The sequence below is a fragment of the Dendrobates tinctorius genome, unplaced genomic scaffold, assembly GCF_039654945.1.
Source record: "Dendrobates tinctorius isolate UK_male_01 unplaced genomic scaffold, ASM3965494v1 ptg000008l, whole genome shotgun sequence".
In the NCBI taxonomy this organism is placed as follows: domain Eukaryota; kingdom Metazoa; phylum Chordata; class Amphibia; order Anura; family Dendrobatidae; genus Dendrobates; species Dendrobates tinctorius.
This window is the reverse complement of record NW_027361676.1, coordinates 35,355,699-35,372,967: the sequence shown is the minus strand read 5'-3', so window position 1 is coordinate 35,372,967 and position 17,269 is coordinate 35,355,699.

Genomic DNA, 17,269 nt, shown 5'->3' with positions numbered 1-17,269 from the left:
CTGTTGCAAAAACAAGGGCACCAACTCAGAGGAAGATGGCAACTTAGGGAGTGGTACAAGATGGACCATCTTAGAGAATCTATCACAAATCACCCAAATAACAGTCATTCTCTGAGAGACAGGCATATCAGAGATAAAATCCATTGAAATATGGGTCCATGGCCTCCTGGGCACCGGCAAAGGCATCAACAAGCCACTAGAGCGAGAACAAGGTTTAGACCGGGAGCAAGTCCCACAGGACTGCACAAAATTCCTGACATCATGAGACAAGGCGGGCCACCAAAAAGACCGACTCACCAGATCTCTAGTACCAAAAATACCTGGATGACCAGCCAATGCAGAGCAATGAATTTCAGACATCACTCTCTTCCTCCACTGGTCAGGAACATACAACTTTCCATTGGGACAATGCTCAGGTTTGTCCTCCTGAAACTCTTCCAGAGCACGTCTCAAATCGGGCGAGATGGCAGAAAGAACTACCCCCTCGCCTAAGATGGTAGCAGGCTTAGTCACAACAGGAGAATCAGCAAGGAAACTCCTAGAGAGGGCGTCTGCCTTGACATTCTTAGTGCCCGGAAGAAAAGAGAACACAAAATCAAAACGTGTGAAAAACAAGGCCCACCTAGCCTGTCTAGGATTCAAGCGCTTAGCCGACTCCAGGTAAATCAAATTCTTGTGGTCAGTAAGGACCACAACTTGGTGTTTGGCTCCCTCCAACCAATGTCTCCACTTCTCAAATGCCCATTTCATGGCCAACAGTTCCCGATTCCCCACATCATAGTTACGTTCGGATGGGGAGATGTTATGATTGAGTCACCGTAGGAGGCAAAACCAGAAATGCTAGCTAAGTCCAGAAAACCAGAGCAGTTGGCAGCTATCGGATTGCAGACCCCTGATCCTATCACAACAACTAACAGTAGCCGTGGGGGGTTCCTATGATGCCCTAGACCCCTCGATCACAGCCGGAGAATTAAATAGGCCTACAGAAAGAAAGGGGAAATCTAAACTGCCCCAGAGCAGACCCCAAAGCAAAAGGCAGCCCCCAACATATAATGACGGTGAAGCAAGATGAAAACACTAACACAGACAGAAAGATAGACTGAGCAAAGACAGGGCCCAAACTACCTAGATAGGAAAGGACAGGAAGGCTGCTGTCTGCAATCCGTGAAAAACCCTATGAAAATAAGAGCCAACAGACTGACAGTGAAAAAGGCCCTGAAGACGCTAGGCTTCAAAAAAGCTATGTCAGCACTCAGGAATATTCTGAAGACAGAGCAACAGGCAAAAGGAGATTCAGCTCACCCCAGCAGGGAATGGCAGAATCCAGAAAAGCAAGGAAAACAAAAACAAAACATAAATGCAAACAGGCAAAGCAGAAAACTTAGCTTTAGGGAAGCAGGAATCAGACTGGTGTCCTAGGAGTCCACAGAAAAATCACCCGCAGGGCAGAAGGGCGTCGGCAGCCTTATATCCAGTCAGTGACTCCACTCAGCCAGTCATCCTCATTAATCTCAGGTGCCTGATAATTAAGCTGATTACCTTCCTTCACCAGAATAGGGAGTTCACCAGACCTCAGTGACAAAGGGGAAAATGAACTCACAACAGTACCTCCCCCTTGAGGAGGGGTCACCGAACCCTCAACCACGCCAACAGGGCGATCAGGGTGAGCCCGATGAAAGGCACGCACCAATCTTTGGCATGAATATCAGAGGCAGAGACCCAGGAATTATCCTCCTGACCATAATCCTTCCACTTAACCAATTACTGGAGTCTCCGTCTAGCCAGACGGGAATCCAGTATTTTCTCTACCTCATATTCGATGCTACCTTCAACCAAATCTAGACACAAACTGAACTCCTCTGTCAGATACAATGTTCTCAGGAATCCCGTGCAAGCGAACCACCTGTTGCAAAAACAGGGGCACCAACTCAGAGGAAGATGGCAACTTAGGGAGTGGTACAAGATGAACCATCTTAGAGAACCTATCACAAATCACCCAAATAACAGTCATTCTTTGAGAGACCGGCATATCAGAGATGAATTCCATTGAAATATGGGTCCATGGTCTTCTGGGGACCGGCAAAGGCATCAACAACCCACTAGAGCGAGAACTAGATTTAGACCGGGAGCAAGTCCCACAGGACTGCACAAAATTCCTGACATCATGAGACAAGATGGGCCACCAAAAAGAGCCACTCACCAGATCTCTAGTACCAAAAATACCTGGATGACCAGCCAATGCAGAGCAATGAACTTCAGACATCACTCTCTTCTTCCACTGGTCAGGAACATACAACTTTCCACTGGGACAACGCTCAGGTTTGTCCTCCTGGAATTCTTGCAGAGCAAGTCTCAAATCGGGCGAGATGGCAGAAAGAACTACCCCTTCGCCTAAGATGGTAGCAGGCTTGGTCACCACTGGAGAATCAGCAAAGTAACTCCTAGAGAGGGCGTCTGCCTTGACATTCTTAGTTTCAGGAAGAAAAGAGACCACAAAATCAAAACGTGTAAAAAACAAGGCCCACCTAGCCTGTCTAGGGTTCAAGCGTTTAGCCGACTCTAGGTAAATCAAATTCTTGTGGTCAGTGAGGACCACAACTTGATGTTTAGCTCCCTCCAACCAATGTCTCCACTCCTCAAATGCCCATTTCATAGCCAACAGTTCCCGATTCCCCACATCATAGTTACGTTCACATGGAGAGAACTTTCGGGAAAAGAAAGCACAGGGATTCATTTTAGATGTTACAGGATCCTTTTGGGACAAAACAGCTCCTGCACCAATCTCAGAAGCATCCACCTCTACCTGGAACGGGAGTGAGACATCAGGTTGCCGCAAAACCGGGGCGGAGGTAAATCTTCGCTTCAGCTCCGGAAAGAAAGCAACAGCCTCCGGAGACCAATTCACCACATCAGCACCCTTCTTAGTCATATCAGTCAATGGCTTGGCAATACTAGAAAATTTTGCTATAAATTTCCGATAAAAATTAGCAAAACCCAAAAACTTCTGGAGGGCCTTCAAAGAAGTGGGCTGAACCCAATCATAAATGGCCTGTACCTTGGCCGGGTCCATTTCAATAGTTGACGGAGACAAAATAAATCCCAAAAATGAAATCCTCTGTACTCCAAAAAGGCATTTCGATCCTTTGACATACAGGGAATTCTCCCTCAAGATCCGGAACACAGTCCGAATATGTTCCACATGAGAATCCCAATCCTTGGAGAAGATCAAAATATCATCCAGATAGATAATCAAAAATTTATCGACAAAGTCTCGGAAAATATCGTTCATGAAGCACTGGAAGACAGAAGGGGCATTAGTGAGCCCAAAAGGCATCACCAGGTACTCAAAATGTCCCTCCGGAGTATTAAACGCCATCTTCCATTCATCCCCCTGCTTAATGTGGATAAGATTATACGCCCCCTGAGGTCAAGCTTGGTAAACCAGCAAGCACCTCTAACTCTAGAGAATAGATCCGAAATCAGGGGTAACGGATACTGATATTTAATAGTAATTTTATTGAGGGCACAATAATCAATACAAGGCCTTAAAGAACCATCCTTTTTGGCCTCAAAAAAAAACCCGGCACCTAAGGGTGAAGAGAATGGTCTAATATGACCCTTCTCCAACGCCTCCTTAATATAGGACCGCATAGCCTCGTGCTCGGGTACAGATAAATTGAAGAGCCGACCCTTGGGAAATTTACACCTCGGGCTTAGTTCAATTGCACAGTCATAACTCCTATGAGGAGGCAAGGATGCAGACTCATTCTCACTAAATACATCATAAAAGTCCGCCAAATAGTCAGGAACATTATGCGACTGAGGAGAGGTGGAAAAAACCGGAGCCTCACTAAAGGCACACCGACAACCCCAACTCACCACAGACACAGACTTCCAATCCAAAACTGGATTATGAATTTGCAACCGGGGAAACCCCAGAACAACGGCATCATGCAGACCATGCAACACCAAAAATCTGCAATTTTCTTGATGGTCTGGGGCGACCCGCATGACCACCTGGGTCCAAAACTGAGGTTTATTTTTATCCAAAGGAGTAGCATCAATCCCCCTCAAAGGGATAGGCGTCTGCAGAGGTGTCATGGGAAATCCACAACGTTTAGCAAAATCCAAGTCCATTAGGTTTAGCGCTGCTCCCGAATCCACAAAAGCCTTGGCGGAAAATGTGGACAGGGAGCAGATCAGAGTAATTGCCAGAAGAAACTTAGGTTGAACACCACCAACAGAAAACGTGTGTGCAAAGCGTTTCTCTCGTTTAGGACAAACAGAAATAATATGCGAGGCATCTCCACAGAAAAAACACAGCTTATTACGCCTTCTGAACTCCTGACGTTGCGTCTTAGACAAAACTCTATCACATTGCATAGGTTCAGACGTCTGTTCAACCGGTGGCAACACCTCTCGTGCAATCCTGCGTTCACGTAAACGCCGATCAACCTGAATGGCTAATGACATAGAATCGTCCAGACCAGAGGGAACAGGAAATCCCACCATAGTATCTTTTACGGCTTCTGACAAACACTTCTGAAAGAGAGCAGCCAAGGCATTATCATTCCAGGTAGTAAGGACCGCCCACTTTCTGAACTTTTGACAGTACAACTCTGCAGAATCTCGACCCTGGTTTAATGCCAACAGGGTCTTTTCAGCCTGATCAATAGCATTAGGTTCGTCATACAACAACCCCAAAGCTTGAAAGAATGCGTTCACATTAGTCAGAATAGGATCATCTGGTATCAAAGAAAACCCCCAATCCTGGGGATCGCCACGCAGCAAAGAGATGACAATTTTAACCTGCTGCGCGGAGCTCCCTGATGAGTTAGGCTTCAAGGCAAAAAATAATTTACAATTATTTTTGAAACTCAAAAATTTAGATCGATCCCCAAAAAATACATCAGGTGTAGGGATCTTTGGTTCAACAGCATGCGAACGAGCAAGGTAGGCGGAAATTCCCCGCACTTCCGCAGCGAGTTGCTCCACACGATCAGACAATTGCTTTATCTCCATTGAGAGAAAAAAAAAAAAATTCCACCTACGGCCTCAGAGATATAGAGGAAAGAATATACACACACCTTTTTTTTTTTTTTAACACAATTCTTTCCTGCTATTGAGTACCCTAGGATCTGCGGTATGGCGGGTGATTCTGTTATGATTGAGTCACCGTAGGAGGCAAAACCAGAAATGCTAGCTAAGTCCAGAAAACCAGAGCAGTTGGCAGCTATCGGATTGCAGACCCCTGATCCTATCACAACAACTAACAGTAGCCGTGGGGGGTTCCTACGATGCCCTAGACCCCTCGATCACAGCCGGAGATTTAAATAGGCCTACAGAAAGAAAGGGGAAATCTAAACTGCCCCAGAGCAGACCCCAAAGCAAAAGGCAGCCCCCAACATATAATGACGGTGAAGCAAGATGAAAACACTAACACAGACAGAAAGATAGACTGAGCAAAGACGGGGCCCAAACTACCTAGATAGGAAAGGACAGGAAGGCTGCTGTCTGCAATCCGTGAAAAACCCTATGAAAATAAGAGCCAACAGACTGACAGTGAAAAAGGCCCTGAGGACGCTAGGCTTCAAAAAAGCTATGTCAGCACTCAGTAATATTCTGAAGACAGAGCAACAGGCAAAAGGAGATTCAGCTCACCCCAGCAGGGAATGGCAGAATCCAGAAAAGCAAGGAAAACAAAAACAAAACATAAATGCAAACAGGCAAAGCAGAAAACTTAGCTTTAGGGAAGCAGGAATCAGACTGGTGTCCTAGGAGTCCACAGAGAAATCACCAGCAGGGCAGAAGGGCGTCGGCAGCCTTATATCCAGTCAGTGACTCCACTCAGCCAGTCATCCTCATTAGTCTCAGGTGCCTGATAATCAGGCTCATTACCTTCCTTAACCAGAATAGGGAGTTCACCAGACCTCAGTGACAAAGGGGAAAATGAACTCACAACAGGGAGATCTTTCGGGAAAAGAAAGCACAAGGATTCATTTTAGATGTCACAGGATCTTTTTGGGACAACACAGCTCCTGCACCAATCTCAGAAGCATCCACCTCCACCTGAAACGGGAGTGAGACATCAGGTTGCCGCAAAACTGGAGCAGAAGTGAATCTTCGCTTCAGCTCCTGAAAGGAAGAAACAGCCTCCGGAGACCAATTCAGCACATCAGCACCATTCCTAGTCAAATCCGTCAATGGCTTGGCAATACCAGAAAAATTAGCTATAAATTTCCGATAAAAATTAGCAAAACCCAAAAACTTCTGGAGGGCCTTCAAAGAAGTGGGCTGAACCCAATCATAAATGGCCTGTACCTTGGCCGGGTCCATTTCAATAGTTGACGGAGACAAAATAAATCCCAAAAATGAAATCCTCTGTACCCCAATAAGGCATTTCTATCCCTTGACATACAGAGAATTCTCCCTCAAAATCCGGAACACAGTCTGAACATGTTCCACATGAGAGTCACAATTCTTGGAGAAGATCAAAATATCATCCAGATAGATGATCAAAAATGTATCCACAAAGTCTCGGAATATATCGTTCATGAAGCACTGGAAAACAGAAGGGGCATTAGTGAGCCCAAAAGGCATCACCAGGTACTCAAAATGTCCCTCCGGAGTATTAAACGCCGTCTTCCATTCATCCCCATGCTTAATGCGAATAAGATTATACGCCCCCCTGAGGTCAAGCTTGGTAAACCAGCAAGCACCTTTAACTCTGGAGAATAGATCAGAAATCAGGGGTAACGGATACTGATATTTAACAGTAATTTTGTTGAGGGCACGATAGTCAATACTTAATGTACCAACTTTTTAAACATGAAAAAAAAAACAGCACCTAAGGGAGAAGAGGATGATCTAATATGACCCTTCTCCAATGCCTCCTTAATATAGGATCGCATAGCCTCGTGCTCGGGTACAGATAAATTGAAAAGCCGACCCTTGGGGAATTTACACCCTGGGTTCAGCTCAATTGCACAGTCATAGCTCCTATGAGGAGGCAAAGACGCGGACTCATTCTCACTAAATACATCATAAAAGTCAGCCAAATAGTCAGGAACATCATGCGACTGGGGAGAGGTGGAGAAAACAGGAGCATCACTAAGGGCACACCGACAACCCCAACTCACCACAGACAAAGATTTCCAATCCAGAACTGGATTATGGATTTGCAACCAGGGAAACCCCAGAACAATGGTATCACCCGCATTAACACCTGGGTCCAAAACTGAGGTTTATTCTTCGCCAAAGGAGTAGCATCAATACCCCTCAAAGGGATAGGCGTCCGCAGAGGTGTCATAGGAAATTCACAACGTTTAGCAAAATCCAAGTCCATCAGGTTAAGAGCTGCTCCTGAATCCACAAAAGCCTTGGCGGAAATTGTGGACAGGGAGCAGATCAGAGTAATTGCCAGAAGAAACTTAGGTTGAACACCACCCACAGAAAACGTGTGTGCACAACGTTTCTCTCGTTTAGGGCAGACAGAAATAGTATGCGAGGCATCTCCACAAAAAAAACACAGCTTATTACGCCTTCTGAACTCCTGACGTTGCACCCTAGACAAAACTATCACATTGCATAGGTTCAGACATTTGTTCATTAGGTGGCAACATCTCTCGTGTAGTTTTGCGTTCACGTAAATGCCGATCCACCTGAATGGCTAATGACATAGAATCGTCAAGACCAGAGGGAACAGGAAATCCCACCATAGTATCTTTTACAGTTTCTGACAAACCCTTCCGAAAGAGGGCTGCCAAGGCACCATCATTCCAGGTAGTAAGGACCGCCCACTTTCGGAATTTTTGACAGTACAACTCTGCCGAATCTCGACCCTGGCTTAATGCCAACAGGGTCTTTTCAGCCTGATCAATAGCATTAGGTTCATCATACAACAACCCCAAGGCTTGAAAAAATGCATTCACATTATTCTGAAAAGGATCATCAGGTTTCAAAGAAAACGCCCAATCCTGGGGATCACCGCGCAGCAAAGAGATGACAATTTTAACCTGCTGCGCGGAGTTCCCCAACGAGTTAGGCTTCAAGGCAAAAAATAATTTACAATTATTCTTGAAATTCAAGAATTTAGACCGATCCCCAAAAAACACATCAGGAGTGGGAATCTTTGGTTCAGCAGCATGTGAATGAGCAAGATAGGCGGAAATTCCCCGCACTTCAGCAGCGAGCTGCTCAACACGATCAGACAATTGCTTCATCTCCATTGAGAGAAAAATTCCCCCTACGGCCTAAGAGATATAGAGGAAAAAATATGCACACAAAAGAAAAAAAAAAATTCTGACACTTTTTTTTTTTCCCTTTTTTTTTTTATTTTACAATTCTCTCCTGCTATTGAGTACCCTAGGATCTGCGGTATGGCTGGTGATTCTGTTATGATGAGTCACCGAAGGAGGAAAAAACAAAATACCAGCTTAGTCCAGAAAAACCAGAGAGGTTGGCAGCTATCGGATTGCAGACCCCTGAACTTATCCACAACAACTAGCAGTAGCCGTGGGGGGTTCCTACGGTGCCCTAGACCCCTCGATCACAGCCGGAGAACTACATAGCCTAAAGACAGAAAGGGGAAAAACTAAACTGCCCCAGAGCAGACCCCAAAGCAATAGGCAGCCCCCAACATATAATGACGGTGAAGCAAGATGAAAACACTAACATAGATAGAAAGATAGGTTGAGCAAATGATGGGGCCCAAGCTAACTACATAGGACAGGATAGGAAAGCTGCTGTCTGCCATCCGCAAAAACCCTATCAAAATGAGCCAACCGACTGATAGGAAAAACAGGCCCTGAAGTCGCTAGGCTTCAAAAGACTATATCAGCACTCAGGTATATTATGAAGACAGAGCAAAAGATCAACAGATCAGAGACAAAAATGGAATTCAGCTCACCCCCAGCCGGGGATGGCAGAACTCCCAAAAAACAAGGCAAAACAAAAACAAAACTGAAGAGTACAAAGCAGAGCAGAAAAACTTAGCTTTGAGATGCAGGAATCAGACTGGTCTCCAAGAATCCAGCAGGAAAATCACCAGCCAGGAAGAAGGGCGTCGGCAGCCTTATATCCAGTCCTCAATTCCAGCCACCCAGTCATCATCTAGCTGCCCAGGTGTTTGGCAATCAGCCTCACTACCTTCCTTCACCAGAGGAGGAAGTTCATCAGACCTCAATGGTGAAGGGAAAAATGAACTCACAACAGTACCTCCCCCTTGAGGAGGGGTCACCGAACCCTCATCCATGCCACCAGGGCGATCCGGGTTAGCTCGATGAAAGGCACGCACCAATCTTTCGGCATGAATATCAGAGGCAGAGACCCAGGAATTATCCTCCTGACCATAACCCTTCCACTTAACCAAATACTGGAGTCTCCGTCTAGCCAGACGGGAATCCAGTATCTTCTCTACCTCATATTCCATGTTACCTTCAACCAATATAGGGTCAGGAGGTGCCACCACAGGAACTACTGGTTCAACAAACCTCTTTAACAAGGACTTATGAAACACATTATGAACTTTAAATGTGACAGGAACAGCCAACTGAAAAGAGACCGGATTAATAATCTCCAAAATCTTGTAAGGTCCAATAAATCTAGGCTTAAACTTAGGAGATGCCACCTTCATAGCGATATTTTTTGATGACAACCAAACCATATCACCCACCTTAAACTGGGGACCAACGGTCCTACGCCGGTTGGAAAACCGCTGGGCCTTTTCCTGGGAGAGAGACAACTTATCCACTACTTGGTCCCAGATCTGGTGCATTCTCTCCACCACAGTGTCAACACCTGGGCAGGCAGAAGGCTCCACCTGCCCTGAAGAAAATCGAGGGTGAAAACCAAAGTTACAAAAAAAAGGTGACATCAAAGTGGCAGAACTAGCTCTATTATTTAAAGCAAATTCGGCCAAGGGCAAAAATGAAACCCAATCATCCTGATCGGCAGAAATAAAACATCTCAAATACGACTCCAAAGTCTGGTTTGTTCTCTCCGTCTGCCCATTGGTCTGAGGGTGAAACGCAGAGGAGAAGGACAACTGAATTCCCAGCTTGGAACAGAAAGTCCTCCAAAATCTAGACACAAACTGAACTCCTCTGTCAGATACAATGTTCTCAGGAATCCCATGCAAGCGAACCACCTGTTGCAAAAACAAGGGCACCAACTCAGAGGAAGATGGCAACTTAGGGAGTGGTACAAGATGGACCATCTTAGAGAATCTATCACAAATCACCCAAATAACAGTCATTCTCTGAGAGACAGGCATATCAGAGATAAAATCCATTGAAATATGGGTCCATGGCCTCCTGGGCACCGGCAAAGGCATCAACAAGCCACTAGAGCGAGAACAAGGTTTAGACCGGGAGCAAGTCCCACAGGACTGCACAAAATTCCTGACATCATGAGACAAGGCGGGCCACCAAAAAGACCGACTCACCAGATCTCTAGTACCAAAAATACCTGGATGACCAGCCAATGCAGAGCAATGAATTTCAGACATCACTCTCTTCCTCCACTGGTCAGGAACATACAACTTTCCATTGGGACAACGCTCAGGTTTGTCCTCCTGAAACTCTTCCAGAGCACGTCTCAAATCGGGCGAGATGGCAGAAAGAACTACCCCCTCGCCTAAGATGGTAGCAGGCTTAGTCACAACAGGAGAATCAGCAAGGAAACTCCTAGAGAGGGCGTCTGCCTTGACATTCTTAGTGCCCGGAAGAAAAGAGAACACAAAATCAAAACGTGTGAAAAACAAGGCCCACCTAGCCTGTCTAGGATTCAAGCGCTTAGCCGACTCCAGGTAAATCAAATTCTTGTGGTCAGTAAGGACCACAACTTGGTGTTTGGCTCCCTCCAACCAATGTCTCCACTTCTCAAATGCCCATTTCATGGCCAACAGTTCCCGATTCCCCACATCATAGTTACGTTCGGATGGGGAGATGTTATGATTGAGTCACCGTAGGAGGCAAAACCAGAAATGCTAGCTAAGTCCAGAAAACCAGAGCAGTTGGCAGCTATCGGATTGCAGACCCCTGATCCTATCACAACAACTAACAGTAGCCGTGGGGGGTTCCTATGATGCCCTAGACCCCTCGATCACAGCCGGAGAATTAAATAGGCCTACAGAAAGAAAGGGGAAATCTAAACTGCCCCAGAGCAGACCCCAAAGCAAAAGGCAGCCCCCAACATATAATGACGGTGAAGCAAGATGAAAACACTAACACAGACAGAAAGATAGACTGAGCAAAGACAGGGCCCAAACTACCTAGATAGGAAAGGACAGGAAGGCTGCTGTCTGCAATCCGTGAAAAACCCTATGAAAATAAGAGCCAACAGACTGACAGTGAAAAAGGCCCTGAAGACGCTAGGCTTCAAAAAAGCTATGTCAGCACTCAGGAATATTCTGAAGACAGAGCAACAGGCAAAAGGAGATTCAGCTCACCCCAGCAGGGAATGGCAGAATCCAGAAAAGCAAGGAAAACAAAAACAAAACATAAATGCAAACAGGCAAAGCAGAAAACTTAGCTTTAGGGAAGCAGGAATCAGACTGGTGTCCTAGGAGTCCACAGAAAAATCACCCGCAGGGCAGAAGGGCGTCGGCAGCCTTATATCCAGTCAGTGACTCCACTCAGCCAGTCATCCTCATTAATCTCAGGTGCCTGATAATTAAGCTGATTACCTTCCTTCACCAGAATAGGGAGTTCACCAGACCTCAGTGACAAAGGGGAAAATGAACTCACAACAGTACCTCCCCCTTGAGGAGGGGTCACCGAACCCTCAACCACGCCAACAGGGCGATCAGGGTGAGCCCGATGAAAGGCACGCACCAATCTTTTGGCATGAATATCAGAGGCAGAGACCCAGGAATTATCCTCCTGACCATAATCCTTCCACTTAACCAATTACTGGAGTCTCCGTCTAGCCAGACGGGAATCCAGTATTTTCTCTACCTCATATTCGATGCTACCTTCAACCAAATCTAGACACAAACTGAACTCCTCTGTCAGATACAATGTTCTCAGGAATCCCGTGCAAGCGAACCACCTGTTGCAAAAACAGGGGCACCAACTCAGAGGAAGATGGCAACTTAGGGAGTGGTACAAGATGAACCATCTTAGAGAACCTATCACAAATCACCCAAATAACAGTCATTCTTTGAGAGACCGGCATATCAGAGATGAATTCCATTGAAATATGGGTCCATGGCCTTCTGGGGACCGGCAAAGGCATCAACAACCCACTAGAGCGAGAACAAGATTTAGACCGGGAGCAAGTCCCACAGGACTGCACAAAATTCCTGACATCATGAGACAAGATGGGCCACCAAAAAGAGCCACTCACCAGATCTCTAGTACCAAAAATACCTGGATGACCAGCCAATGCAGAGCAATGAACTTCAGACATCACTCTCTTCTTCCACTGGTCAGGAACATACAACTTTCCACTGGGACAACGCTCAGGTTTGTCCTCCTGGAATTCTTGCAGAGCAAGTCTCAAATCGGGCGAGATGGCAGAAAGAACTACCCCTTCGCCTAAGATGGTAGCAGGCTTGGTCACCACTGGAGAATCAGCAAAGAAACTCCTAGAGAGGGCGTCTGCCTTGACATTCTTAGTTCCAGGAAGAAAAGAGACCACAAAATCAAAACGTGTAAAAAACAAGGCCCACCTAGCCTGTCTAGGGTTCAAGCGTTTAGCCGACTCTAGGTAAATCAAATTCTTGTGGTCAGTGAGGACCACAACTTGATGTTTAGCTCCCTCCAACCAATGTCTCCACTCCTCAAATGCCCATTTCATAGCCAACAGTTCCCGATTCCCCACATCATAGTTACGTTCACATGGAGAGAACTTTCGGGAAAAGAAAGCACAGGGATTCATTTTAGATGTTACAGGATCCTTTTGGGACAAAACAGCTCCTGCACCAATCTCAGAAGCATCCACCTCTACCTGGAACGGGAGTGAGACATCAGGTTGCCGCAAAACCGGGGCGGAGGTAAATCTTCGCTTCAGCTCCGGAAAGAAAGCAACAGCCTCCGGAGACCAATTCACCACATCAGCACCCTTCTTAGTCATATCAGTCAATGGCTTGGCAATACTAGAAAATTTTGCTATAAATTTCCGATAAAAATTAGCAAAACCCAAAAACTTCTGGAGGGCCTTCAAAGAAGTGGGCTGAACCCAATCATAAATGGCCTGTACCTTGGCCGGGTCCATTTCAATAGTTGACGGAGACAAAATAAATCCCAAAAATGAAATCCTCTGTACTCCAAAAAGGCATTTCGATCCTTTGACATACGGGGAATTCTCCCTCAAGATCCGGAACACAGTCCGAATATGTTCCACATGAGAATCCCAATCCTTGGAGAAGATCAAAATATCATCCAGATAGATAATCAAAAATTTATCGACAAAGTCTCGGAAAATATCGTTCATGAAGCACTGGAAGACAGAAGGGGCATTAGTGAGCCCAAAAGGCATCACCAGGTACTCAAAATGTCCCTCCGGAGTATTAAACGCCATCTTCCATTCATCCCCCTGCTTAATGCGGATAAGATTATACGCCCCCCTGAGGTCAAGCTTGGTAAACCAGCAAGCACCTCTAACTCTAGAGAATAGATCCGAAATCAGGGGTAACGGATACTGATATTTAATAGTAATTTTATTGAGGGCACGATAATCAATACAAGGCCTTAAAGAACCATCCTTTTTGGCCTAAAAAAAAAACCCGGCACCTAAGGGTGAAGAGAATGGTCTAATATGACCCTTCTCCAACGCCTCCTTAATATAGGACCGCATAGCCTCGTGCTCGGGTACAGATAAATTGAAGAGCCGACCCTTGGGAAATTTACACCTCGGGCTTAGTTCAATTGCACAGTCATAACTCCTATGAGGAGGCAAGGATGCAGACTCATTCTCACTAAATACATCATAAAAGTCCGCCAAATAGTCAGGAACATTATGCGACTGAGGAGAGGTGGAAAAAACCGGAGCCTCACTAAAGGCACACCGACAACCCCAACTCACCACAGACACAGACTTCCAATCCAAAACTGGATTATGAATTTGCAACCGGGGAAACCCCAGAACAACGGCATCATGCAGACCATGCAACACCAAAAATCTGCAATTTTCTTGATGGTCTGGGGCGACCCGCATGACCACCTGGGTCCAAAACTGAGGTTTATTTTTATCCAAAGGAGTAGCATCAATCCCCCTCAAAGGGATAGGCGTCTGCAGAGGTGTCATGGGAAATCCACAACGTTTAGCAAAATCCAAGTCCATTAGGTTTAGCGCTGCTCCCGAATCCACAAAAGCCTTGGCGGAAAATGTGGACAGGGAGCAGATCAGAGTAATTGCCAGAAGAAACTTAGGTTGAACACCACCAACAGAAAACGTGTGTGCAAAGCGTTTCTCTCGTTTAGGACAAACAGAAATAATATGCGAGGCATCTCCACAGAAAAAACACAGCTTATTACGCCTTCTGAACTCCTGACGTTGCGTCTTAGACAAAACTCTATCACATTGCATAGGTTCAGACGTCTGTTCAACCGGTGGCAACACCTCTCGTGCAATCCTGCGTTCACGTAAACGCCGATCAACCTGAATGGCTAATGACATAGAATCGTCCAGACCAGAGGGAACAGGAAATCCCACCATAGTATCTTTTACGGCTTCTGACAAACACTTCTGAAAGAGAGCAGCCAAGGCATTATCATTCCAGGTAGTAAGGACCGCCCACTTTCTGAACTTTTGACAGTACAACTCTGCAGAATCTCGACCCTGGTTTAATGCCAACAGGGTCTTTTCAGCCTGATCAATAGCATTAGGTTCGTCATACAACAACCCCAAAGCTTGAAAGAATGCGTTCACATTAGTCAGAATAGGATCATCTGGTATCAAAGAAAACCCCCAATCCTGGGGATCGCCACGCAGCAAAGAGATGACAATTTTAACCTGCTGCGCGGAGCTCCCTGATGAGTTAGGCTTCAAGGCAAAAAATAATTTACAATTATTTTTGAAACTCAAAAATTTAGATCGATCCCAAAAAAATACATCAGGTGTAGGGATCTTTGGTTCAACAGCATGCGAACGAGCAAGGTAGGCGGAAATTCCCCGCACTTCCGCAGCGAGTTGCTCCACACGATCAGACAATTGCTTTATCTCCATTGAGAGAAAAAAAAAAAAATTCCCCCTACGGCCTCAGAGATATAGAGGAAAGAATATACACACACCTTTTTTTTTTTTTTAACACAATTCTTTCCTGCTATTGAGTACCCTAGGATCTGCGGTATGGCGGGTGATTCTGTTATGATTGAGTCACCGTAGGAGGCAAAACCAGAAATGCTAGCTAAGTCCAGAAAACCAGAGCAGTTGGCAGCTATCGGATTGCAGACCCCTGATCCTATCACAACAACTAACAGTAGCCGTGGGGGGTTCCTACGATGCCCTAGACCCCTCGATCACAGCCGGAGAATTAAATAGGCCTACAGAAAGAAAGGGGAAATCTAAACTGCCCCAGAGCAGACCCCAAAGCAAAAGGCAGCCCCCAACATATAATGACGGTGAAGCAAGATGAAAACACTAACACAGACAGAAAGATAGACTGAGCAAAGACGGGGCCCAAACTACCTAGATAGGAAAGGACAGGAAGGCTGCTGTCTGCAATCCGTGAAAAACCCTATGAAAATAAGAGCCAACAGACTGACAGTGAAAAAGGCCCTGAAGACGCTAGGCTTCAAAAAAGCTATGTCAGCACTCAGTAATATTCTGAAGACAGAGCAACAGGCAAAAGGAGATTCAGCTCACCCCAGCAGGGAATGGCAGAATCCAGAAAAGCAAGGAAAACAAAAACAAAACATAAATGCAAACAGGCAAAGCAGAAAACTTAGCTTTAGGGAAGCAGGAATCAGACTGGTGTCCTAGGAGTCCACAGAGAAATCACCAGCAGGGCAGAAGGGCGTCGGCAGCCTTATATCCAGTCAGTGACTCCACTCAGCCAGTCATCCTCATTAGTCTCAGGTGCCTGATAATCAGGCTCATTACCTTCCTTAACCAGAATAGGGAGTTCACCAGACCTCAGTGACAAAGGGGAAAATGAACTCACAACAGGGAGATCTTTCGGGAAAAGAAAGCACAAGGATTCATTTTAGATGTCACAGGATCTTTTTGGGACAACACAGCTCCTGCACCAATCTCAGAAGCATCCACCTCCACCTGAAACGGGAGTGAGACATCAGGTTGCCGCAAAACTGGAGCAGAAGTGAATCTTCGCTTCAGCTCCTGAAAGGAAGAAACAGCCTCCGGAGACCAATTCAGCACATCAGCACCATTCCTAGTCAAATCCGTCAATGGCTTGGCAATACCAGAAAAATTAGCTATAAATTTCCGATAAAAATTAGCAAAACCCAAAAACTTCTGGAGGGCCTTCAAAGAAGTGGGCTGAACCCAATCATAAATGGCCTGTACCTTGGCCGGGTCCATTTCAATAGTTGACGGAGACAAAATAAATCCCAAAAATGAAATCCTCTGTACCCCAATAAGGCATTTCTATCCCTTGACATACAGAGAATTCTCCCTCAAAATCCGGAACACAGTCTGAACATGTTCCACATGAGAGTCACAATTCTTGGAGAAGATCAAAATATCATCCAGATAGATGATCAAAAATTTATCCACAAAGTCTCGGAATATATCGTTCATGAAGCACTGGAAAACAGAAGGGGCATTAGTGAGCCCAAAAGGCATCACCAGGTACTCAAAATGTCCCTCCGGAGTATTAAACGCCGTCTTCCATTCATCCCCATGCTTAATGCGAATAAGATTATACGCCCCCCTGAGGTCAAGCTTGGTAAACCAGCAAGCACCTTTAACTCTGGAGAATAGATCAGAAATCAGGGGTAACGGATACTGATATTTAACAGTAATTTTGTTGAGGGCACGATAGTCAATACTTAATGTACCAACTTTTTAAACATGAAAAAAAAAACAGCACCTAAGGGAGAAGAGGATGATCTAATATGACCCTTCTCCAATGCCTCCTTAATATAGGATCGCATAGCCTCGTGCTCGGGTACAGATAAATTGAAAAGCCGACCCTTGGGGAATTTACACCCTGGGTTCAGCTCAATTGCACAGTCATAGCTCCTATGAGGAGGCAAAGACGCGGACTCATTCTCACTAAATACATCATAAAAGTCAGCCAAATAGTCAGGAACATCATGCGACTGGGGAGAGGTGGAGAAAACAGGAGCATCACTAAGGGCAC